Here is a 27,783-nt window from a genome sequence, read left to right as displayed (position 1 = left end):
CCCTTGGGGGGAATTAGAGGAAGTATTGAAAGAGTTGAAGGAGCTTGTAACCCCATAAAAACAACAATGCCAGCCAACCAGAGCTTCCAGGGACTAAACCACTACGGAAAGACTATACATGGACTGACCCAGGGCTCCAACTGCATATGTAGCAGAGAATAGCCTTGTTGGGGCACCAATGGAAGGGAAAGCCCTTGGTCTTGCCAAGGTTGCCCCCCCCAGTGCAGGGGAATATGGGGAATACCCGTATTGGGGAGGGGGAGGGAAGGGAATAGGGGCTTATGGACAGGAAACTGGGAAGGGGAATAACCTTTGAAATGTAAGTAAAGAAATATATCTAATAAAAAAATTAAAAAAGCAAAGCAAAAAAATCTCAAAGAGAATTAGAATTAATTTTGTTAGTTTGTTTATTTTCAACCTAAGTTCTATTGGCAACCAATCTGAAGTAAAAGAGAAATCTTTCCTTTTCTGTGTACACAGAAGTTGAGAATTGTATAGTTTAGCAAAAAATTAGTAGTTTGATGATTTTGTAAGATTTTTGGAAATAAAAATGATAAATACAGGGGAAAAAGACATTCATGAATTAAGTACATTCTTTAAATATGGCATACCTAAAAATATTAACATAATACTGTGTTTTCTTAGTGGATCAACTTTAGCTTTTTTGATACGCATAAACCAAGATATAAGTGGTAGCTAGAAACATCAAGACAGCTTCTTGGCCCCTAAGGTTACAGCACAGCAGGATTTTCCTACTTGTTTCAAACCAAGTAATTGCAATATAACACTGCTAACAATTTATCTGAGAAAATTTTAAGCCGTTTCTTGGTGTCAGGATGCTGTGTGAAGGGTGCAGGGACCCAGTGGTTCAACATGTTTATACTACAGGCAAACAGGGAGATAGATAAATAAACAAAGGAAGAGGGGAAGATTCTTGAGGAAAAAGGTCAGCGTTGTTCCGTGTTACTCGGTAAAGCCACAGAGGTTTGCAGGAACCGTGTCGTTCAGTGGTAGATTAGAGGTATCATGTCCAGACCGAAAGACTTCGCAAGGCAGAGACACGGTCATCTGTATATCTTTAAAGATTAGCTTTTTCTGCGAGTGATGGACGATGGGAAAATGCAGAGACTGCAGGTGAGCGACCCCTGGAGGGTGAGGATGAATGGGTAGGGCTATGAAGGAAAGAGGAATTGCAGAGACTTGATGTTGAAGTACATCAGGAAGTATTGCAATATCAGCATTGACACCCCTGCTGCCCTGCGTGAAGATCGCTCTTGTTGACACAAGTCATAACCTCACTGCATCTAGAGAAGCCCAGGCTCTCGGCGGCCTGCTGGAACCAGCGCTGCCATTGCAAGAGAGGGAGCTCAGGTCTAGGCTGGAAAGTCTACCCTTCCAGTCCACACAAACGATGAAGGGCACAGTATGGAAAAGCCTGTGTACAATCCATTGCTCTGCCTGCTGCTTTACTCCAACCCAACTACCGTTAAATATTCCTGCACAGAAGGCAGATAAAAGTCCACGTCCCCTCCTGGCAAGGCCACCCTCAATTATCCCTCTCTCCCCTCTCAGCTTTTAAGTAGTAAGTGATTCATCAGGTTGGTAGTTAATTTGAGATAATTACCTCAGCAAATGATTTCCATCAAGCCATATTCAGGGTCAGAAAATTTTCATGTAAAGCCACTGCAAATGGTGCCTCTTTGTGATGTCTTATCCAAGCCAGACTAAGAGCCTTTATATTAAAATTTTCAGCTGTCAGAAGGCAAATGTAGAGAAGGGAAGCACAGAGAAAAAATATATTTTGTTCAGAAGTAATACTGTAATAACTTTCCTTCTAACTAAGACTCAAGCAGAACAGAACATTAATGAGACAAAGAATCCTGTGGGAATAGTATAAAATGAGATTTAATTATGATATAATTTCTTTCTGAAAGAGATTATATTACATAGTATGAAACTCTACTAAATATGAAGGTCTTGAGCACAATAGAAAAATCATATGAAAAATTAATTTTGCAGAGTGAGCTATTTATATATTGTAGACATTACATGGGCATGGGTCATTGATTAGAGCACTGCAGGTTCATACTAGGCATTCTCTGCAAGCATCACTTACGTCTGGTTTTCAGAGCTTCTGAGTAAGTTGAATACAGTGGTTGTGGTAGCATACATAACTTAATTGCTCCTAACGTTAAAGGTGCAGGCATCCTGCCATTTGCCTGGAATACAAACTAAAAACATAGAATCCATTCACTTCCTTGTCTAAGATTCTACTCCAGTCATAAACACCATACACAAAGCACCAATCCCCAGATGACATAGGAGCACCCAGAGCTGGGTGTGGACCAGAGGGAGCACCCAGAGCTGGGTGTGGACCTGAGGGAGCACCCGGAGCTGGGTGTGGTCCAGAGGGAGCACCCAGAGCTGGGTGTGGTCCTGAGGGAGCCAAGAATTCTGGGCTTCAGTCCTGGCTTTCAGGTCAACCTCTGTGATCTCAGCCAATTAGCTTTGCCAGGCCACATCTCAGCTCTCTCTTTTAAGTATCTTAAAATCTTTTGAAAAAGAATTTTTTCCCTGTCACTCATAGTGTGATAGGAGCCCAAGTAGTATCATTGTTCCATTTGCAGAAATACCATTAAAAGGAAGACAGGTCACAGAAAGACGAGGCATTAGGGCTCAGGGTAGTAGTGAGCTGGATATTTAGGTATGAGCATAAATTTTGTAATCCATTATATTTGTAAAATATACTTTTATGTTACACTTATAAATAAACTTCAAAAGCCTCAGAAATGCTGTCCACACAAATTACAGTTTGGGGTATGGTGATGTAAAAACTGAGGTACTTAAGAGATCACAAATGGCTTAAAGTCTGTGATAGTTCATGGGAAGGAGAAACAGAGTAATGATGAACCAGCCAATGTTGTTCAATGATCAGTTGCTAAGTGGCAGTTAACTTGACAGCGTGTGTGTGTGTGTGTGTGTGTGTGTGTGTGTGTGTGTGTGTGTGTGGTGTCTGTGTGTGTGTGTGTGGTGTCTGTGTGTGTGTGTGGTGTCTGTGTGTGTGGTGTGTGTGTATGTGTGTGGTGTATGTGTGTGTGTGTGTTATGTGTGGTGTATGTGTGTGTTGTGTGTGTGTGGTGTGTGTGTGTGGTGTGTGTGTGGTGTTTGTGTGTGTTGTGTGTTGTGTGTGTGTTGTGTGTGTATGTATGGTGTGTGTGTGGTGTGTGTGTGTGGTGTGTGGTGTCTGTGTGTGTGTGTGTGGTGTGTGTGTGTGTGGTGTGTGTGTATGTGTGTGGTGTATGTGTGTGGTGTATGTGTGTGTGTGTGTTGTGTGTGGTGTATGTGTGTGTTGTGTGTGTGTGTTGTGTGTGTGTGGTGTGTGGTGTTTGTGTGTGTTGTGTGTTGTGTGTGTGTTGTGTGTGTATGTATGGTGTGTGTGTGGTGTGTGTGTGTGGTGTGTGTTCTGTGTGTGTTGTGTGTGGTGTATGTGTGTGTTGTGTGTGTGTGTTGTGTGTGTGTTGTGTGTATGTGTGTGTGTTGGGGGTGGGGGTGGGGTCAGAGTAGGGTGTCTAAGTCTCTGGAGCTGGAGGTACAGGAGGTCGAGCTGCCCAGTGTGTGCTGAGAACTTAACCCAGGAACTCCACAACACTCTTAACCAGCGAGTCATCTCACAGGCCCACATATTGACTTCTAAATGTTTCTCAGTGGTGTGGGTGGGGCTAGCAGTAAGAGGTGTGCTCCAGTAGTTGTGAGGCCAGGTAACCTCCATGGCAGGAGCCACATGCGTGGGAGGCTTCGTGGAGGCTGACTGTAGATGGGTTCTTATGAGAGGTGTGACAGACACAAGGTGGGTCAGGGAGGAGTCAGGGGTGGAATTCCTCTCTCCTAATATAAACCTCACCAGCTGCAAAGCTTCTGCAGAAGATCTATAGCAGCTGCCATGGAGAGACCAGGAGACATAAATGAAGCCTCATCTAGTCACCACTGGGAACTGACAATGATGGATGAGAGCCCCTGTTCTAAAGCCCCTTCTGTACAGTAGATTGGTTTCCAAAACCTAGCAGGGAGGAAGAACGTTTGAATGGATAGAATCATCGTAGATAGGGAATTTGATCTAACCTAATTACCTGGAAGACTAAGTTAATCCAATAAAATTTAAACTTCCACCAGCATATATATTCATGTTGGAAGAATTACTCAAGGTTTACAGCCACTTAATGGCCAGATGCACTTCTACTGTGGAGCCTCCTACACCGACCGCAGACTAGAATAAATATTTGCTGACATTTTGATAGTATAGCTCAAAGTGAATTTCTGGAACTAGGAGAAAACTAATTACTTTTGTTCAGGCTGATTCTTTCTCAGCTACAGAGTCAAATATTTAGAGAAACTTGAATGTTGTTTTCACACATTACAGGTTCAAAGGCAAGGCCAGGTAATTTATGGTCAAGAATAGCTTCTCAATAGAGTATGGCATTTGAACTCTCTGCAGATTAAAAATAAAAGGTCAGACACTCTTAATGTAACAAGAGCAAACATGTTTTATAAAATAAATGGGTCATTCCCTAAGAATGAAAACTAAGACAAATATCTTTGCTCCTGATTTTAAATAATAAACCTATTATGATTGTGGGGTTTTATTTTTTGCATTTGACAAAGAGAATAAATTTATTGCCTGCTAATTTGATTTCCTAGAGATGTTCCACATCACAGGAAGGTTTGGAGTGCATTCAGTCGATACTAAGAATGTTCTCTTGGACCAGAGCAGCTGCAGTTTTTTTTTCACATTCTAATAGGTTTCCCTACCATGGATCTAGTAGCATGCAGTGTGATTATAGAAATGACTTTGCCTCAAAATGTTTGTGTTTATTTACTGTTTCCCTGGGTGACCCAGTCCCTCTTGGCTCTTCTAAAACCCGGAGACTTTTCTAATAGTGATGTTTTATCTGCAGCATTTGAAGCCAATCACTAATATCCAGAGCTGTGCTCTGCCTAGCACATTAATTATTAAGATAGATTATATTCAGTTGGATAAGATATATGATTATCAGCCTTGGGTGTGCATGAGAACTGCTTAAGAAGCTTTTGAGATTGCAAGTGATTATAATATGTAACGAGTGTAGTTGCTGCTGAGAACCACAGTCAAAATGAAAGGAGGAATCCACAGGTCAGGGCTTACAGAGTTCTAGAGAAAGGGAAATCCACACAGATGGAAAGAGACCCTTCACAGGTATCTATGTCCTTCCTCTTCACCACCAGTGATTCGGATGAATGCATGTCTCTGGCTATGCATTCTGTTTAAGGACAGAGTAAGGATGGGTGGAGAAGATGCAGTGAATGGAATCATTATTGCCATAATGAACAAGCACGGCCTTCCTACTGCCTTCTTACCCAGCACTGGGAGATAATTTCAGAGTGAGATGAATATGCAGAAATGTGGAAAACCAAAGGTAGAACAGGGAGATGGAGGGTAGTTCAGACCTAGGTCATGAGAAGGAAAGGCATTCTGGGATAGAGGAGGACACCTGGATCATGGGCTATTAAGGTCCTCTCTTCTAAAAATTACACGGTGCTGGGAGAAAACAATAGCAGATCTTAATGTGAAGCCTGTAAGGTAATAATGGAAAATTACCAGCTGCCAAGAGAGGCAGGACAAATATCAGGAAGGTCCAGGAACCTAACTGGGAAATACAGGGAAGTGGCTTGCCTGAGTCCCCACAGCTCATCCCTTCCCCTACTCCTGACCTGCAATGGAGACTGAAGTTTTGGGAAACAACAATGAGTAGAGAAAAGCGTTGGTATAAATATTTAATAAATCCTGGTGTGGGGTTCCTTCTTGCCTTTGACCATCTATGTTCCTAGATAAAATACACACACACACACACACACACACACACACACACACACACACACACACATGCACACACACACACACACACACACACACACAGAGTGTCCTGGATACGTCTGAGTTACTACTTACTAATTTCTCTATCCCATCTTGGCTGCGTTGACTCAATTGGCCAGCCTCTGTGCTACATTCTCTTGGTCCTTTTACATGACGGCTCTCCTTCTCCCTCCTATTTGTTCTTCTTCCATGGTGGCTTTTTCTGACTTCCCGGCTCCTGCCTTGTCTCTCTTCTCCCAGCTTTTGGCTTCTGGCAACCTTATTTTCCAATCGGAATTAACTGGGGGCAGGTTCCCAGAAGCTACTGCACACTCCAGATCTTGGGGGCCAGCATCTTAGCATTACACTAAACAGCAAAAGACAAAACCTCATCAGAGGAGAATATGGAAAAGGCCTATGTGGAAATCAACACCCTGTCACTGTCCAGATAAAGTCTCCCCCCAGGAGAAGCCAGGGCCTGTGCTCTGCCAGTGTCCAGACTAAGTGATAGGTTCCCCATCATCAGTTCTCAGTTTTGCCTGAGAACATCAGTTCTCAGGCAAAGCCACATGTCGTATTAAGAACATTCCTCTTTCTAGAACACATAAGAACATTCATCTCTAGGTGAGGAAGGATTGGTAAAAAGAGAACAAATGGAAATTTAAAATGGGCATAGAAATTTTCCCCCAAAGGATGTACAGTAAGCACAGATATGCAGCCAAGAAGAGTTGACCAGCCAAAGGTCACAAGAAGGAAAAGCCTCCTGCTATGCAAGACTGAGGACACAAGATCTATCCCTAGGACTCACAGAGTGGAGACAATTTATCCATCAGAGTTGTCCTTTGACTTCTACACATTCACTGTGGCACACATGTGACCACGGAAGTATACATAACAACAACAACAACAACAACAACAACAACAACGTTGCTCTAAATGGAAAGACCTAAATGGTGTTATTCTAAACATTAGAAAGAACATAATTTCAATTTGTGGAAAAGGTAGTAAGAGAATTTTAAATGGCTTCAGAAGGAAAAGAACTGTTAACATCTACTCTAGATATAATACAACACAGACAGGATGTGAAAGAAGAGAGACAAACTTTTCAAGACAGATTGAGCAGAGAAATATCTTTAGGCTAGGGATGTGGCCCAGTTGGTATAGTGTTTGCCTATCGTACAAGAGGTTCAGAGTCATCCCCAAAGTCACATGACCTGGTGATGGGGGCACATGCTTAGAATCCCAGAACTCAGGAAGTAGAGGCAGAGGGACAGGTTGAATGTTCAAAATCATCTTTGCCTACTTAGCAAGTTTGAGACCACCTTGGGACACAGGAGAACACTATGTATCATAAGAGCAAACAGCAAACAAATATTTTACTGAGATGAATTATTAGGAAATCTCAAGACACAAGAGAGAAAATTCTTAACATTTGAAGAATGAAAGAAAAAAAGTAATTCTGAAGAAAACAGAATAGTAAAATATTGTTCTAAAACTTTGGAACAGAGCAACAGGAAGCAAGGTGATAATGAAGTAGTATTTTCTAGGTGCTGAAAAAAATGGCTTAGAATTGTATATCTAGTTAAACAGTAATTTAGATGTCAATTTCTGTAAAGATATTGTCTTATTAACTTTCCTAATGCTATGATGTCACCATGGCAAAACCAACCTATAAAAGAACATGTTTATTGGTTCCAGAGGGTTATAGTCCATGACCGCCATTGGCACAACAGACTGGGAGGCACACAGCTGCAGCAGGAGCTGAGAACTCATGTCTTGTCCTACACGTTGGAGCCAGGGAATGACTTGGTCTTTTGAAATCACAAAGCCCCACACCCAGTGACACACCTCCTCCAATGGGCCATACTTCCTAATTCTTCCCAAACAGTCCCATCAACTGGAGACCAAGCATTCAAATGCACACAAATCCATATGCCAGATACAAATATAAAAAGGAAAGAAAAGAAAGGATCTCAAGAGAGAAACATTTTACTGGGTTATTCCCAGGGAGGCTTTAATTGTAATTTTTATGAGAATTTTTCTTATAATGAGGATTAAGAGGATTTAGCTACAAAATACAGGCAAAATATCCTAAGGACAGAAGTAGGGGCAGGAAAGGCCACAGGACATATATATAGCAGGCTCACAAGCCATATAGGTAGCTTGCAGGAGTCAGCCCTATCAGAACCACTCTGGACTTCCAGGGACATACTCTGGTGTTCTGTTAAGCCAAAAATCAAAAAGGGAATTACAGACTTCTAATACACAATAGTATGGAATCATTTTCTACCTGAAAGAATCAATTACAAGAATTGGAGGCTTTATTTTCCTTAAAGAAAACTGAGTAATATTGTAGTCATTGCCTGAAAGAAAAATAATGTAAACTTTCTCTGAGTGTGGGCTGCAGGCAAGGCTCATAGGATGTGGCAGAAAATTAGCATAATTGTATTTATAATCTGGAGCCACAGAAGTGTTATTATAAACATAATTCACCATTCTGACTTTATATGGAAATGATGATCTTTATACAGGAAGCTAGGAGGCCTACACCAGAGAGAAGCAGTGTCATTGGTTGCTTCCTGGACATCCACTATCCAGTCTTCTTGAAGAGAATTGGGTCTCCTGTTCTGAAATGAGGCTGGATGTTGGGGATTTGTTCTAATGCTTTGTCTTAATTCTGCTCCCAAAATCACATGGGGATCTGCATGTCCAGACGCTGAGGGTCCCTTTCCCCAGTTGGTTCTTGATTAAACAATAAAGAGCCAATGGCCAATGGCTGGGCAGGGTGAAAGAGGCTGGACTTTTAGGATTCCGTCCCTCCCTCTCCCTCCCTCTCCCTCCCTCTCCCTCCCTCTCCCTCCTTTTCCCTCTCCCTCCCTCTCCTTCCCTCCCTCTCTCTCCCCCTCCCCTCCCCCACTCTCTCTTATTCATGAATCCAGAGTTCTTGGGCAGGCACAGAGCATACTCAACCCACTGGGAGCTCAGTGCCTCTTAACTATTCACCGCTACAGCTAGACATTTTAAACTCCATTCTGACAGACTGACCAGCACTGTAGGGAAAACAATTTTTCACAGCACAAATTGCTAATACCAAGACTATATATAGAGAGAACATTTCTGGAAAAAGAGTAGGGAGTTAAAAGTAGACCACTATTGGACTAGCAAATGTCTTCTACCATAGCAGGGTAGGGTCATTTGTCAAAGATACAAAGTAGCAAGTGATACTTCATGTTTGTTTTCCTCCTAATGAGTTGTGTTGCCTCATAAATCATGTGTCAGGGACAAAATACAGCAAATGTGCTGAAAAGCCTCTCCAAATCAATGAGAATAGGTCCTTAATATCCTCAGAGTCATCTTCTGATTGTGTGTCCCACTTCCCCTGCTCAAATCACATTTGCCCGTGAGACCTCATTATGTGAGTGTTTGCTTTCTGAAATATGGGATACTGGATACTCTAATGTTGACTGACATATCCCTCATTTCGACTAGACCATTGGATCTTTAAGGATACTAAGCAGTTCTCAATTATGTAGCAAAGAACAAGACACACACGGTAAGTCCTCGGTGACATGGTGAGTGAACTAGTGCCCGTTAATAGATGAGAGATTGAGAGAAGAAGCCTGTTTATGACAGTGACTGTGTGCAAACAAAAGTTAAAGGCAGCATTGGTGATTCCACCGAGAAAAGAATCTGCTTGTCTGTCTGAGCAAACAGAAGGGCTACCAAGGACAGCTGCAAGGAATTCAGATAACACTGTCCGAGATCCTATCACACCATTGTGGAGATAGGACTGCATGACCAGAGAAGGCCTATGCTGAGCAGGCTGGAGGCCAAGAAGTCATAAAACAGGCAAATGATTTCTCAACAGCCCACACAGACTCTGCAAAGTAATTTTTAGGAAGGTCGTCCTACAGCCTTTAGTTATTTGAAATCCCTCCCAGCTGAAATTTTCAGTACATTCAAATATTGTGCCGAGCATTCGATGGCTAAGTCAATAGTACTTGGATGAAACATTTGAAGAAATGGTGGATTTCTTTCTTCTATACACTTTCTTCCCATCTTAGAAGGTAATGAATTTTGATTCAGACCTGGAGGACCATTTCCAGGGAAACCCAGTAGGATAACACTTGTTAGGATTAGAATCGTGACTCTCGACAGAAATGTGTTCTTATAGTGCCCCAGTCTAGAAGAGCCTAGGGGGGAGGTCTTTGTTTGTCCAGAATACCTCAAACGGACACTCACTCGGTGGCCATGCAAGCACAGCACTAGAACAACACCCAGACAGAGCTCAGGACTGTTCATTACTCAGTACTGTAAGCCAGAAAAAAATTGCATAATCCTCAGCTTCATTTTATACTCTGATGAAGAAAAAAATTATAGCTGAATGAAAGATATTGGTGAAAAGTTTATTTTCCCTCCCATGGGCTTCACTCACATTGAAATGCGACAACCACTCTCCATTTTACTAGAAATGTTCAACAACCAGTGTTTAGAGAGCTGCTTTGACACCAAAACAAAAGGACGATAGTGAAGAGGCAATCTTCCATGTTTGGTCAGAGCATTCTTGTTCCATTTATTTGGATGTGTCCTTTCACTTCTGGTGATTTTTAAAAGCAGAGCTGCACAAATTGTTTATGGTACTTAACCACTTTGGATCCTGTTTTAGCTGGGGAAGTGTCACAGGAAGTGTCATTTGCTAATAGGAAATGGGTGAATGGTGGTCATTAGGGAAAGGATGCTGTTCTCTCTCTAGAGCCAGATTACAATGGTAAGGATTCCTAAGCAGTCTTCCAGATGGAGGTGTTTCCAGTGGCGTTTCTCACATTTATCCTCCACTCACACAGACGTTTGTTTGGTTTTAATGACATGTAAGGCATCAGCACTACAAGAATACAAAAAGACAGTGTATTGTGGGGGCCACGCACATTTCTAGGGCAGAGTGCCATGTTCAAATCTTGACCTTGAAACAGATTGAGTCTCCTTTGACTTGTCTATATATAACATGTCACGGGTTGCTGGTAAGTTTACAGTATAACCATTAATAAAACATCCAGAGCTGAGCATATGGAAAACACCCGCCACACATTGGTTGGTTGCATACCTTGACTTTCTGATGAGTATTCTATCTCAGTGGAACAGGTCCTCTAGCCTTAACTATAGTTAAGGTGATTTCTCACTTAGATTTTGCTGGTTCTCTTCCATGGAAAGACTAGCACTCTCTTACTCATGTGTTGAGCCTCAGAAATCTATGACGTCAGCCCCAGACCAGCTTCTGCTGCACAGACAACAAGTCCAGGACTTGCTGGTGTCCATTTCCAAGGTTCATACACAAAAGCCATGTTCCATGCACCACTACCAGCTGAGGCAGCTCCCTTTTGGAGACTGTAAATTGGACCTTCAGTAACACCCTGGGGTAGTTTTCCTATGAGCTTAGTTAGTCATTTCAGCTCTGGTCCCAGCACCATTCAACTGTGATAATCTGCTCCTTGTCCACTGAAACTTTATCTCAACTGAATTGTTGAAGCTGTGATAAACAATACTGAGTCGAAACCGTCTGGCACCATGCTTTAGAAATTATACAGAATGTGGTGAAGAATCAATCAGAATGTTCTCCATGAGCAGCTCAATGGATTAAATCTAACACGCAGAATGTTAATAAGAGTATTGAATATCAGTTTTTGCATGTGAATACCAAATATCCAAGTTCAGAGTAAAGGAGATATTAACATGCATGAAAAAGTTGAACTTTTATATGACGATGCATTTAATTTTAGTCTGAACTAGAATGAATATCTGACTACTCAAGTGCACTGAATAACTCCCCTACACCCAAATATCCAGGACCACCCAGATAACCCTGACCTCTATTTCATGTAGTGATAGACACTTTGTAGATGTTAGAGCAAGGACCTTAGGCTGGAAAGATGATTCATTGAGTGATGCATTCGCCACACAAGCATGATGGCTTGAGTTTAGATCCCTATCTATCTTATAAAAATCCAAGATTGTGCAAGTCTATAACCCTAGAACCCTGGAGTTCATTAGCAGCCAAAGTAACAGAATTAATGAGCTTCAAGTTCAAAGAAAGAGCCCAGTCTCATAAAATAATATGGAGCAACATCAATCCGGCTACACTAACCTCTGGCCTCCCCATTTACATGTGCATGCATGCACATGCACACAGACACACACAGACACACACAGACACACACACACACACACACACACACACACACACACAAATATATGTGCCAGATACAAATATAAAAATGAAAGAAAAGAAAGGATCTCAAGAGAGAAACATTCTACTGGGTTATTCCCAGGGAGGCTTTAATTGTAATTTTTATGAGAATTTTTCTTATAATGAGGATTAAGAGGATTTAGCTACAAAAGACAGGCAAAATATCCTAAGAACAGAAGTGGGGGCGGAAAAGGCCATGTGACATATAGCAGGCTCACAAGCCACACAGGTAGCTTGCAGGAGTCAGACCTATCAGAACCACTCTGGACTTCCATACTCTGGTGCTCTGTTAAGCCAAGAAGTCTGTGGCTGTTTGTTATCATAGTCATAGGAAATTAATATAGACTGAAACTCCATTCCAGTTGGACCACATCTGCTGAACAAATTCCATTGGGTCATTTGCATGCCAAGCCTGTAAGCCTATCAGACTGACTCATTATTATAAAAGAGCTTCCAGTCATGTCATAAGAAGAATTTTGGATAAAGCTGATTTTACTTAAGCAGTGAGGATACTCAGTCTCAGAGATTTTGAGTGCCATCATTTCAGACTTCTCCTGAATGTCCCCAAAGGGCACAGCTAGTTGTTTATACATGTATTGGTATGAGTACTGATTCAATGTCTTTCTCCACCACTTAGAACTAACTTTCATGATGACATAACATAAATAGAGCATATGTAAGAAAGAATTACCACAACAGGTGTGGTGGCTCATACTGGTAACTATAGCACTCAGGAAGCAGAGACAGGCAGATTGCCATGAGTTTGAGAATAGCCTATATAGGAATTTCTATTCTAGACTGGACTATGGAGTAAGACCCTATGTCTAAACACCACAAGCAGGAGCGGGGAAGGAAGAGAGGGAGGAAAAGGAGAGGGGAAGGGGAGGAGAGGGGGAGGGGGGAGGGGAAGAAGATGAGGAGGAGGAGGAAGAGGAGGAAGAAGAGGAAGAGGAGGAAGAGGAGGGGGGAGAAGAAGAAGGGGAAGGGAAAAGGGGGAAAAGGAGGAAGGGGAGGAGGGGAGGGGGAGGGGAGGAGGGGGAAGGGAGAAGGGGAAGGGGGAGGGGAGGGAGAGAGGGAATGGGGAGGGAGAGAAAAGAATGACAAGAAAGAAAAGAAAAACAAAAAAGAAAGAAAAGAAAAAAGGGAAAGAATGTAAGAGATGGAGAGGGAGACTAGGAGGGGATCAGGCTATATGGACTGCTGTGATTTAAATGTGTCCTGGGTTCATGTGTGGAAACTTATGAAATCTGCATATAGTCCTGTGGCAGGCAGGGTCTGTGTAGATGGTACCACTGAAGACCATGATGTGTAGATGTTACCACTGAAGACCATGAGATGTTCATGGTCTGTGCTACTGCCTGAAGTCATGTTGATGTCTATGGACAGTGCTGCCATCAGCAGCTATACTCATATGAATGGCCTATGCTGCCACCTGAGGCCATGTTGATGACTGTGATTTGGTCTTCGTCTGGGTCTGTGGTCCTCCTTTATCTGAGGGCCATGTTTGTGGTCTGTGCTGTTACCAGGAACCTTGAGGAGGCCTGTGATCCATGTTCCCGCTAACTGTGAAGAGCAAGGGGGCTAGTTATGACTGTAGAGGTACAATTGAGAGGAAGGACATGGAAGGCTTTTGTGACAATTCCTAGCCCTGTCTCCCAAGTGATGGTCTAGACCAGGAATCCACTGAAGGGAACTCTTAGGAAGTGTGGTGCAGATGCTGAAGAGTTCTACACAATTAATGTCTTCTGGCAGGGATGAGGGAGGGGAAAGATTCAGTTTTATTTAAGGGTCCAGCCACTGAGAACTTGACCATGCTTCAGTGTATATAGGTAGCATAAATTGGACCTGTGTGTTTTAATTTTTTAATTCTTGTTTTTAAGTTTCCTCTTTGGGGGTGGGGCAGACATTGAAGGACTGGGAAATGACTATGATCGGGATACATGATGGAAAATTCCCAGATAATCAATAAAGTGTCATGTTGAAAAAACGTATTTGGAGGTGGGAGTCTTTGATTAGGAGCAAGTGAATGTCATGGGGGTAGGGCCTCTTTAATGACATTAATCATTTTATGAAGAAAAGGGACTTGAGTACTATGCCTTGTCATGTGATGCCCTTCACTTTACAACAACAGAGGAAGGTTCTTGCCAAAAAAGTGGTTCTAGGACTTCCCCAGCCTCTATAACTGTAAAAATTAAAATCTTTGTTAGCTACCCTTAAAACACCCTGTCAGAAAAAAAATTAATTCTCTGCTCTGAGAATTAGATTATAAAGGAAGTTGTAACAAATACTGCTAGTCACCGTGGTTCCAATATCATAGAAGATTGTTTCCCTCTTCCTAATAGGTCAAAGAAGGAATGGGTGTTCCAAGGTGAAAACTCTGCTAACTGGGCCTTTTCTATGTCTCAGTATCCACATTTCTCCTATCTCGCTGCCTCGGCATGCTTAAAGATAGTGTTCTTGCCCCTGTGACTGACCTTGGCTTGTGTCTACACTTAGGTTCCATTTTGTGGAGAACATAAAGAGGCAGACAGCTCACTCACCGTCGGACGCACAGAAGCTGCACACAGACATGTTCAACTCATTCCCTCGATAGACTACCATCTAAAGGACGGTATGATAGCTTCTCATCAGATGGACGGGAACGAGCCCAGTTGAAATGTGGGTGGTTTACTAATAAAGGAAAAAGGGAGAGCCAGTTATTAAGGTAATATCAACAGTTTTATTGCCAAGTTAAAAAAAAAAGAAAAGAGATTTATATACTTTCTGTTTATTTATGCAGTTATATCTTATTTTTCTTGATTGTTTCCTTCCTTTTCTCTTGAAAGTAGTGTCCCGTTAGCTCAAAATTGTTTGTAACTCCAGTTCCAAGGGATCTGATACACTTGCCTGATCTCTGTGGGTATTGCATGCATGCACAGGCAAATTTACATAAAAACCCTTTAAAAAGTAGTGTCCAGGAAGGCGAAATGTAAGTTGCTTCTAGGCTAGTTCTTATTGTTTTAAAATAATTTACAATAATTTAATGTTCACATACATCAAATTTATTGTCATTAAGTATATTTGTACCACATAAACTAATACAGACAATTCATATTATTTTCATTAATGTTACATTTTTAAATTGTGGTTTATTGACACAAGTTGAGTAGGACTTCAATCCCATGGCATAGACAAAGTTATTTTTTAGAAGTATAAAGTTCTGTGAAAGCAGAGACTTGTCACTGTGTCAACCATATACTTCAGTAAGGCAGCAACTATAACTGAATAATTTCATGGTAATAAGTAGAGGTTTATGATGAATGAACCATGAGTGATGTGCTTTTCAGCAAACTATTCTGAGATTTGGAGAATTTTTAAATATATATATATATATATATATATATATATATATATGGAGAGAGAGAGAGAGAGAGAGAGAGAGAGAGAGAGAGAGAGAGAGAGAGAGTAGTGAATCTGGAACATTTCTGTGGTTCTACCTCCCCCTACACCCTTTTCATTCCTATAGCCAAGAGATCTTCCATACCAAGCTTCTTTGATAACTTCTATTTATTTCTTGTCTTTGTCTATGTCATAATCAACTTTGACTTGGGCCATTGTAGAAATGTTTTACTTGGTCCCTCTCCACCCTCTCTGTCTCCTTAAAGTCTACCGTTCATATAATAGATAAAATGCTGTCTTTATTAATCTGTCATACCAAGTTCTTTCATTGTCTTCTCAGAAGAAACTTCAAGCCTTTCCACTGACTGTAAAAACTTATGGTAGTTATTACCAATTACCACATAGCAAGTTACCCTAAAAACTTACTTCCATCCAACAACAATAACAGTTTTACTTCCCACTGCTTGTGTGAGTCAAATATTTGGAGAGCCTTCACTGGTTGGGTGTTACTCAGACCATGTGCTGAATTGCAATGAGGTGCAATGAGGAAGCAATCTGAAGTGCTCGATCATATGAGGTTGCCAGACATTGCAGGACTCTGGCTCCTGGTAAGAGACCTCAGTTTTCATCAACTGTACCTCTCTTTTGGCTGCTCATTCATACCCACCTGACAGTTGACTTTCCCCAGAGATGGTGATTCAACAGTGAACAAAACAAAAGCCTCCTCGATGTCTCCCATGGAAAGCCTTTCTCCTTCATTTCTACAATACTCTATTGGGCACACAGGTCACTGCACAGCATGTAATTGTCAGAGGTATTAGTGAGGTCACCTTGAAGATTGCCTTTCTGATTTCATTTCTTACCATTGTATTATCTGGCATCTATTGTACTAAATGTACTCACTACACATATCCACACAACACTCTTCTCTGCCTCACATAGGTTTATGTCCACTCAAAACCCCTAGAGAAATGTTTAACTCAACAACATGGCTGCTCTGGCAAGGGATCATATCCAAAGACCTAGGTCTTTGTGATCCAGCTGGAATGTAGACATGCCACATATTTTTAATCCCTCTGGCTGGAATACACACATGCTCTTAGTATACATCTTTAAGGTAAAATTAATTCATAGAAGGAAGCAGCTATGTTTGAAAGTGGCATCTAACTGAGGAGTAGACAAAGTGATGAATCAGAGAAAGATTTGACAGAATGAGTAAAAGACAAGAGGTGCCCAATTCTCATGAGAATAGCACAGGAAAGGGAAGCCATTCAAGAGCAGTGCAGGGAGAGAGAATATCTATAGCATTTCAGTGGCTTCATGAAGCAGGCCTCATGCATAGAAATGGTTGACCAACACAAAATGCACTTCACCGTCTGGGTGTATATGTGTGTGTGGGGGCACATGTGCACATGTGCACATGTGAGCACGAACTCTGTGCTTCTGTGTGAATGTTTGTGCTTGCATGTGCACACACATTACACATACACACTTTCACTTTTAGTGAAAATTATGTTTAATTTTTTTTTGTTTGTCCTGGTTTTCATTTTTTTTTCTTGTTTTGTTCTTTATTTTGGGAAAGAGGAAGAACATGAAGTTGGGTGTATAAGGGAGGTGGGAAGGATCTGGAAGGTGTTTGGGAAGGGGAAGCAATTTGATCAAACATACTGTATGAAAAATAATAATATGAAAAATTATAAAAATGTGCTGCTAGTTAATTTATCTTTGAAGCTTACACAGATTGAATCATAGAATAGTTTTGTTCAACATAGAATGGGTAGTGAGACATTTACCTTTGTGAGGCACATCAGTTGCATCTTCTCTGAAACATCTAGTCATGCCAGTAATACCAGCATTTAGAAGGCCGAGGCAGGAGGCTAGTGAGTTTGAAGGCAGTTGGGCTGCATGGTGAGCAGCAGGTCATTTGGAGTTATGATGTGAGATTCTGTCTCGAAAAGAAAAATGACTTAAAAAACAAAAAGCAAAGCAAGAAAAAATAAGGAAATTAAAATGAAAAGAAAGAGGGATAAAAAGACAAGGGGAAGAGAATTTCAAAGAATTAGCAGTCCCTGAGATATGTCAGTCTATCTAAAACACTTAGATGCATTCATCAAGAACTCACAGAAGAGGCAGCAGTCCATAGAGCAGAACTCTGCCAAGATCTCCAACACCCAGTTCACTGAAAACAGAACTCATCCCAGTACTCCCACTTCCTCTTCTGTGTCTCCATGTCCAGTAGCTTTTACTGCACATATGTTCTCTGGATAATAAGAAGAGTGGGGGAGGGGCATATCACAGAAAGATGAGAAATGGTGAAGAAATGGCAACTAGATGCCTCTCTATTCAGAACTCTGTCAGGGAGGAACAAGTCATCATTGCTATTATTGAATGGCATGCACCCATGCGTGGCCGTCATAACCCTTGTGCCATCCTCTCTCTCAATCCATTATGTTGATATCTAATCAAAAGACAGAGGTGTGTGGAGGCGGAGCCTGTGCGTAGCGCTCTCGTGTGTGGAGGCGGAGCCTGTGCGAAGCGCTCGCACTGAGGGCTCTGAGTCTCAGTTTGAATTACTGTGCTCATAAAAGGCCTCCAAGAACATCCCTCGCCCTTCTGGCGGGAGAAGGCCTAGTGAGACTCCTCTCTGTGAGGCAGAAGTATGTGAATTCACCTCTGCTGGCTCTGAGCTTGAACTTCTCAGCCTCTAGATGGGGAGGTGACAATCGTCTGTTGTTTATGAGCTATGTGATTACAGCCTTTTATTTACAGCAGCCCAAGAATACCGAAATGTCGTCTTTCAAAATGCATACAGAGTAAATGACAAGCAGCAGTTGTATCCCTGGGTATCCAGAAAAGGCAAAGTGAAAATTAACTCTGTGGTTTTATATGAACTGATTTTATGAAGCACAGAACAGCCTTCATAATGGAGCAGGAGAACAAATCTTCAAAATGACTATGGGATTATTAAAAACAGCCCGGAGATTGGAAGAAGTCTTATCAGAAGCAATGATATCAACAGTCATTATTTATATTGCAATTTATGGAAATGTTCAACAAACATAGGAAATTTCACAGCTCAGAAATCCCTTCATCATTTGGGCCAGTTTCTAAGATAATTTTAGCAGTGTATTAGAAACATCCAACAGGATTTTTAAATTATTTATTGTCCACGCTCAAGATTTTAGACAATGTCCTCTTCTCTTAAACCCTCATGAAAGCTCTATTCTTGTGACCCACTGATGCCAGTACCATGCCATTTGTGTGCTAGAGGAGAAAGAAAACATAGAGTGAATGTTTACGAGAGAAGACACTGGTACTTCTGCTCCATTTGCTTCAACATAGTTACTTGGTCACCAGTGTCACTGAGGCTCAGTCGCCCGTTCAGTTCAGTTCTGTGGAAATGTGGAGGGATGGTGTATGAATGTAAGTGTCCTGGGTCCTCTGACACTGCTTGATAACATGCTGGCCACCTCTTGCTGGTGTCAACACAACTGGACTTGTATCCAATCCCACTGACAATCCCTCTTGTCATTACTTCTTAAAAATAAAAGAGCAGGAGAGTTATTTTCATTGTGTTGGTTACTATAGGTAATCTAGACATAGATGTCTTGATACTTCAAAATGTCCACATTTTATGTGAATACTGGGCCCTTTTATACAAAAGACTTGAAGATTCGCAGATTTTGGATTTAGAAGAGAGAGTTGCTGAGCCAATCCCGTGTGGACAGGAAGGGAAAACAATGCTGTCTTTCTCAAGAGCAACAAGTTAAAATCAATCCTTTCTTGCTTGTTTGGTTTTGGAAATAATATCCTTATATTCTTCTGTGTTAGTCTAGAATAAAAGTTTTATGCCTTTATTACCAGTTTCCAACATACATGCATACTGTATTCTTGAAGTCTACTATTACCATGTACTCCCACTCCAAGTTTCTAAAGAATCCACTGCTTATGATTATATGTTTTAACTATATATATTGAATTAATTAAAATAGTGCAGAATACTAAATGCCAGAAGTTCAAGGCCACTAAGGTGAGACACTCATTTTTCTCCAAATGATTTTAAGTTTTTAAAAATTACTTCAAAGGAAGAATCCACAATACTTGTATAATTATGCTGCATTTCAAGAATTATTTGATTATGTATAACTTTTGTGTGGAGGCTGGGGATTTGAACTCAGGTCCTCTCGCTTTCACAGCACAGTGCCCTTTCCCACTAAACCATCTTCCCAGTCCCTTTTCTAAGTTTATAAATGAAACAAGGGTGATCACTCTTTCTGCTTTTATTTACTATAGTGCTTGAAGTCATAGCTAGAGTAATAAGACAAGATAAAGAAAACAAAAAAATATGAGTGGCAAAGAAATATGTCAAACATCCATATTTGCAGATGGCATGCCTCTCCACACATAAAGCCCTATGAACTCTACCAGGGAAACTTTATATAAGAGAAATGCTTACACTGTAGCTACGGGATAGATAAGTTAACACCCAACATTTTAATAGCTTTTCTCTGTGACAGTAGTGAACTTTCTGAGAAAGAAATTAAGAAAAATACCTCACTTACACTAGCTTAAACTAGGAATAAATCTAACCTGAGAGGTTTAAATATCTTGACAATGAATTCCTTAAGACACTTAAAAGGGAAATTGAAGATGACACTAGAAAAAACTTCCATGGATTTACTATCAAAGTAATCTACAGATTCAATACAATCCCACTAAAATTCCGTTGATTTTTTTTTTCACAGAAAAAGTAAAACTAAAACTTATATGGGATCATGAAAGACTATGATTATTCAAGTAATCCAAGGCAGAAAGAATGTTTCTAGAAGAATCTCAATGATTTGACCTCCAATCCTACTACCAAGGCAAAAGTGACAAACAGCATATGAGCACACACTAATATATGGAACAGTGTCCACTGATTAATAAAACTTTATAGATGGTAACATCATTTTTTTAGAAGAAAAGAACCTCATCTCAGTTGTTCTTTAAAAAATACAATCTGAAATCCATTTCATGTCTTAATCAGTGGATTTATTACTACAATGCATTCCTTCAATTAGACTTGGGCCCCTCTTAAATCTGCACTGACAAGAAACAAAACAAAAGAATCTTTATATTATGCATGTAATGAATATACTATGTATATTTTTGAACATCATAATTATTATAGAATCATAAATATATATAAATTTGTTAGAAACAACTCATCATTAGAGATACAGTTTAATTAAAAATTATGTGCCTGAGATAGAACTGAATTAAGAATAAACTTGGACCTGATAATGGGGTACATTTAGTACGACTAAGAAGCATTGCATCTCAGTAGGTGTTGTCTGGATATAGTACACCGTGGATTTTTATTAGATTGATGGATTTTAGGCCAGGAGAAGACCTGAATGTTTGGGAAAAACTATCTTATTTCATTGAAAATTATATATGTTTTAAGCAATGTTCTAATTCTGTGAAGAGACTCTATGACCAAGGCAACTCTGATAAAGGACAACATTTAATGACTTACAGTTTCAGGGGTTCAGTCCTTTATTATCCTGGCAGGAGCATGGCGGTGTGCTTATGCTTGATGCTAGAGTGGTAGCTGAGAGCTGCATCCTAACAACAATGAGGGAGAGGGAGGGAGGGAGGGAGAGAGAGGGAGGGAGGGAGGGAGGGAGAGAGGGAGAGGGAGGGAGGGAGGGAGGGGGAAAGGGGAGAGGGAGACTGGCATGGGCTTTTGAAAACCTCAAAACCCACCCCCAGTGATACATTTCCTTCAAATTTAATGACCAAACATTCATTATTAAACCATAATTAAATTTGAGGGGCAATTCCTTTTAAACTACCACAGTATATTTTGTAAGTCAAATTTTCAAGTGAACAATGAGGTTGTTGAGAGAGAAGAAAAGGAGATAAGTCCTGACTATATAAAGATTATTCCAAACAATGATTGGTAGTACGTTATTTTATGTGTCCAAGTATATGTGCACATGGAAGGCAGAGAGACATCAGATCCCTGGAACTGGAGGTCCAGGTGGTTGTCAGCTGCCATATGAGTGCTGGGAATTGAACTGGGAACCCCCTCTGAGCCATCTCTTCTGGCCTGATATAGTTTCTAAAATGCATGTTAATGAGGATATCATATAGAACACAGCAGATGGCATGGTAAAGAAAAAGCAGAAAAGAAAAAAGAGCCCAACACATCACTACCTAACTACCTCTGAAGAGGTGGAAATTTACTTGTTACAAGGGAGGGAGGATGAAGGAGGGAGGAAGAGGAGGAGAAGAAGGGAGAGGAAGAAAGGGGAAGGGGAAGGAGGAGGAAGAGGAAGAGGAGAAGGAGGAGGAGGAGGGGGAGGAGGAGGAGGAGGAGGAGGAGAAGAAGAGAAAGAAGAAGAAGAAGAAGAAGGAAGAAGAGGAGGAGGAGGAAGAATTATTATTTATTTGGATCTAGTTCTGTGGATTCAACCAGTAGCTAAAATTGCTATTTCTCACCAAAAGAAAATAAATGATTATCTAATCTAATTTGTGCCACATGGTTGACTGCCACTAAAGCCTGGTTGTGTGCTAACTCTAGCCTATAAGCCATGCTTAAAGGGATCTCTCTGTTTAAACTAGAGATCACCTTTGACTTGCCTTCTCTCTCTCTCTCTCTCTCTCTCTCTCTCTCTCTCTCTCTCTCTCTCTCTCAAATTAAACCTGTTCTATGTGGAAAAATAAAACATGATCAAAATAAATTCAACTTTAAACCTAATTTTTAAAAGAGAGGTTAGATAAATACCAAGAGCTCTGGTCTCAAACGCAAAGATTTACTGTGCATTTTAATTCCATCACACAGTCCCTGAGGTTCTTTCCAAAGTTTCTCTTAGATTCTTGTATTTAATAGCAATGGCATCATTAACTAGGAATGAGACTCCCCGAGACACTGAAGTGAAGAGCAGCAGAATTCTATCGTTCATGTTGATGTGCAGATTGTCACTAGAGTCTGTCTCATCTCTTTGACGAGGTCCTCATTGCCATGTTTGCTCATTAGCATGGCTTCCACAGTCATGTGTTTCTGAGCCTTCAGCATTGCCTACCAATTGTGCTGATTGATGCTCTAATTGTTCTCCCAGAAGAGAACAGGATCTTCTGCCAAGCCGAGCTACACCCTTCTTTCCTGCCTCAGCCCTTGGAAGGAATTCACACTAATTCCCAGAATCCTTTCAATTAAAATCATTTTGATAGGGGAATTTGGATTTCTTAAATCTTCTTTTATCCGCTTTCCTTTTTTTTTTTTTACATTTTCTATTGTTTGAGAATTTTACACATGTATACAACGTAATCTGATCATATTTAACCCTCATTTCCCTCCTGCAAACATCTGCGTATCCCTTCCACTTGTAACTTACTTTTCTAAGTTCTCTAGATAACAATTGCATATTTTAAATCATTTTCTTCATCCTTAGTCACATTTAACAACACAGTCACTTTTGCCTATGTCATAGTTCGGGCTTCTGTTGGAGTCTAGAAGTTGTGAGTCCCAGAAATCTAGCATTTGAATGTTACACTGTTGAACTTTGATGCTGCTTTGATCTGGCTGTGACCATGTCCTGACTCTTTCCTCTTGGAATAAAGACATATTTAACTTTTTTTTTCCCCAAGAGACCACAGTTGAGACACTTTGGAGATTCAAAGGGACCTTGATATTTGAGACTTCAGATATTTTAAGGAGACTGACCTTTTAAAAAGTTGGAATTTTTCATATTGTTTCCTTCTAAAACTTCACAATTCAAGGCCCCCTCACTCGCACTGTCTCCACAGTCCTATTATGCAAGCTCAATGCTGCAGAAATAGTCCATCCATTTTTGAGTAGCAATTTCTGTCTTAGATGGTCTCTGTCCCTGAAGCACCATGATCAAAAGCAACTTGGGGAGGAATGGGTTTATTTTCTACAGCTTTTCAGTCCATTCCTGAGGGTAATCAAGGCAGGAGCCTGAAGACGGGAACGGGGCAGAAACCACGGAGACATACTTACTGGTTTGGTGCCCACTGCTTGCTCAGCCTGCTTTCTTATACCATGCGGGCTGTTTGCCTAAGGGTGTCACCACCACTCTGGACTGGGCCCACACACATAAATCATTAATCCAAAAAGGTAACCACAGGCTTGCCAGCAGCCAGTCTGGTGGGGGCATTTTCTTAAGTGGGTTTTCTTCTACTCAAATGACTCTAGCCTGTGACAAATTGATATAAAACTGGTCAACATAGCCTGCAACTGCAGTAATTAAGCATTAGTTATCTCCCCAAGTTATTTACTCTTTTATCAACAAATTATCTGTGGTTTAGGCAATAGCTGATGAGTGCATCCAAGCTTAATTATTTCTGTGTTCATCCTTTTATTATCCTAATGGCTCCAGAAAGTTACCAAGCGTCAGACAGCATGAGGCAGGGTTATTTACCTGGGAGGTTCCAGAGTGGATGCGTTTCACACAACTGAGGTAGTGTGGCTGAGACCTTTCTGATCCAGCTGAGGTAAAGGCTGATAGCGCATCTGAATCCCTCAGATCCTCGGCATCACTGAGGCTGGTGATGCTGCTTCTGGGGTTGCATAATTATCAGTTACCGAGTGGCCTTGCAAGTCAAATGCTTTCTTTTGTTTAATTTCATATTTTAATGTTTTCTTCCAATAATTTAGTTATATTATTTTTATTGGTTATTTTATTTACTTACATTTCAATGTTGCCCCCCCTCCTTGAGCTCCCAACTCCCAGCCCTCCCCTTTGCCTCTATGAGGGTGTTCCCCCACCCACCCACTCCTACCTCACCCCTCTAGCATCCCTCTTCTCTGGGGCATCAAGTTTCCACAGGACAAGCCCCTCCCCTCCCACTGAGGCCAGACAAGGCAGTCTCTGCTACATATGTAGCAGGGGCCATGGGCCAGCCCATGTATACTCTTTGGTTGATGACTTGGTCCCTGGGAACTCTGAGGAGTCAGATCAGTTGGTACTGTTGCTCTTCCTATGGGGTTGCAATCCCTATCAGCTCCTTCAGTCCTTCCCCTAACTCTTTCATTGGGGTCCCCGGGCTCGGTCCGATGGTTGGCTTTAAGTATCTGCAACTGCTCAGTGACGTTCTGGCAGAGCCTCTCAGAGGACAGCCATGCTAGAATCCTGTCTGCAAGCACATCTTGGCATCAACAATACTGTTGGGGTTTGGTGACTGTGCCTGGGATGGATTCCTGGGTGGGGCAGTCTCTGGATGGCCTTTCCTTCAGTCTCTGCTCCATTTTTTTTTGTCCCTGTATTTAATTTAGACAGGAGCAATTCTGGGTTAAAAAATGTGAGATGCACGGGTGGCCCCATCCCTCAACTGGGGGCCATGTCTATCTACTGGAAGATTTCTTCAGTTCTATTTTCTGAGATAAATATAATTACATCATTTTCCATTTCTTCCCCCAAACCCTCCACTGTACCCCCATATATTAATTATAAATGTGCATGTGTGCACGTGCATGGGTATATGTGTATGTGTGTGTGTGTGTGTATGTGTGTGTGTGTGTGTGTGTGTGTGTGTGTGTGCATGTGCGAGTGTATACCACAGTGACCAGCAGGGCATAACCCTAAGGATGCAACGGTGGCATACCTAACTTGGTGGTAACCAACCACTTTATGATTATCTTAAGACTCCCTCCAAAAAGCCATGTCTGATACCAAAAACCTAGCCAATTCCTCAGGATTAGTGAAGTCATGAGTCTTAGAAGAGACCCTACAATAACCATATTACCAAACGAGTGTAATACCTGACTATATTCTGAACATCTGTCTTTATCCCTGCAGATAAACATATAGTGATTCAAAGAAGACAAATGATAAGAACAGACATAATGGATCCACATAATATAATTAGTGTATGTGTGTATGCTGACATGGATACATGTCAGTATAGATGTGTCCTCTGATAACTGCTTTAGCCCAATGTCATCATTCTAGTTCTTCTTTAATTATTTTCTAAGTAATCTATAAATTGGAACCAGAGTGTAAGATGGATACATTTTGTGATAAGTCTACAGCTATTGATCTGTTTGTGCTTACTTGTTGGAAATTCAAAACTAAATAGAAAACTTGTTTTTATTTATCGATTGTTTAAAATGTTAAACCACAAAAGTATTTAGGTAAGTTTATTGTCTTCGGTATATTAAAATGAACTTGAAGAAGCTGTCTTTCTTGGCTACAAAATACTATGTCATAGAAACACCCAGTGCTTATAGGGAAGAACATGGAGGAGTGATGTTCTCAACACATGTAGGTAAAATGTCATCTGCTGTGACCGCGGAAGTCAGAGAGGCCCACTCACCTTCTTTCAGGGTAAGACTCTCTAAGGATGCATCACATTTGTCAAGCATGGGGAGGGTGGACACACAGTACTTAGGGTTTATGACACATCTGTGTCTAGAATCCTGGGCGAGCATTACATGAACAAATAGCCCGGGGCCACCATCTCAGTGTCCTGCTGTTACTGTACTGTGCCCATTCTATTAGAAATGTTTACTATAGAGGTTTCTCAATCCACTTCTTCAGGCCTCAAATTTTGTACTAACCACAGCACAATTTTTGTGCAATGCCACTGCATGTGTCTCTGATGAGCAAAAACTATATGTGCCAAAGCTGGAAGAAATATGCAAAAAAAAAAAAAACCCGGAGAAAAGAACACATGTTTTTGGTGCCTCTGTTTCCAACAGCAAATAGGTTATCACATTGAACCCAAGCACGTGAGACTCTAGAACTGTCATTTCCAACCATCCAAGTCGACTCTAGTGAGTACAAACTTTAGCAAGAACACAGGACACACAATAAAGTAGGTCAGACATTTTGAAAAATATCCCCACATACCAGAGCATGACATGGAGCAAGATTGGAGGGGAAAATCTTTGTGTCTGATTTTTAAATCATGTTTAATATGAAGTTCACATGGTGTTAAGTTGGATAGATGGAAAATAGAAAGGCCGTGGAATAATTAGCACCACCATCCAGAAATATAACTTGGAATGAATTAGGTCACTGAGGTTATTACAACCGATATCGTGTCAGGAGAGAGTGGTGTTAGGGTAAACATTTATCATATTTGTTGCCCAAACATATCTTGGAGTCCACATCAAACAAAGTGGGTATTTCAAAAGACCCGTTCAGGCCAAAAATAGGTTAAGTTAATAATTAGGCAAATTTAAACCTCTGTGTTCTGGGCAGTGAGTGGGTGGAGTGTATGGAGAAAGGGAGGGATAGGAAACTAGTGCCTGTCTCTCTCCAGCAGTTTCTAAGCTTTGATGTTTAGATATTAATGATCAGACACAATTTTTAATATTAAAATCACAGCATTCATATTCCTAATACTCATGATTAAATTTATTTTTGGATTGAAACTTTACAAAACTGTGTCTGTATCTGTTACAAGGTCCCTCTGTTTAATACTAGGTGCCCTGGAACTAGTTAGACCAGGCTGGCCTCCAACTCAAATAGATCTGCCCGCCACTGCTTTCCAGTGCTAATATGAAAGGCACATACCACCATGCCCTGTTTAATAGGGTGTTGTTTTTGTTGTTGTTGTTGTTTTTGTTGCTGTTGTTGTTGTTGTTGTTTTGATTTTACTTTATAGAGAACAAAGAGAAGAACATGGTAATGCGTCCTGTCTTTTTTCCTATCACTTGGGAAGCAGAGGTAGGAAGATGGCTATGAGTTTGAGACCAGCATGGTCAGCATAGTGAGATACAGGCCAAATCACTAAAATTAAAACAAAACAACACACATGTACACACACACACATACATACACACACGTGCACACACACACACACACACACACACACACATACACATACACACACACACAGAGAGAGAGAGAGAGAGAGAGACAGACAGACAGACAGACAGACAGACAGGGGTGGCACAATTTGTATTTGGTAGCAAAATGATTCGGAGTTATATCAAGAACTAGTTGTAAACAGGGGTTTGTTTGTTTTCTTCTTTCAAAGAGCCATTCGAGGACTTAGCACACTTTTCCCAGAACTATGAGGGAGGACAAAGAATATCTAGTATTTAATGTGCATGATACATTTGTGTCTAGAATCTTATTGAAACATTTTTAAATTTTTCCTTAATTAATTTATATATTTACATTCCAGACATTGTCCCCCTCCAGGTCCCCCAACCACAGTTCTTCATCCCATTCCCTGTCCCTTTTGCCTCTGAGAGGATATTCCACCTCTCCAGGCTACCCCTTTCCCTGGGGCAACAAGTCTCTACAGGATTAGG

At 41.0% G+C, this 27,783-nt stretch overlaps 1 long non-coding RNA gene across 1 annotated transcript; it reads right to left on the bottom strand.

Moving 5' to 3' along the window:
- Window positions 1-389: 389 nt before the first annotated feature.
- Window positions 390-23,576, bottom strand: LOC148004719 (uncharacterized). Its single transcript, XR_015624724.1, has 6 exons — window positions 23,518-23,576; window positions 21,028-21,116; window positions 17,300-17,451; window positions 14,669-14,798; window positions 1,625-1,752; window positions 390-1,172 (listed from the first exon to the last, which is right to left on the bottom strand). It is a non-coding gene; the product is annotated as an uncharacterized LOC148004719 (long non-coding RNA).
- Between the last annotated feature and the right edge of the window lie 4,207 nt (window positions 23,577-27,783).

This window comes from Rattus norvegicus, chromosome 7, assembly GCF_021556685.1.
Source record: "Rattus norvegicus strain SHRSP/BbbUtx chromosome 7, alternate assembly SHRSP_T2T, whole genome shotgun sequence".
Classification (NCBI taxonomy): domain Eukaryota; kingdom Metazoa; phylum Chordata; class Mammalia; order Rodentia; family Muridae; genus Rattus; species Rattus norvegicus.
This window is presented reverse-complemented; position numbering and strand designations above follow the sequence as displayed.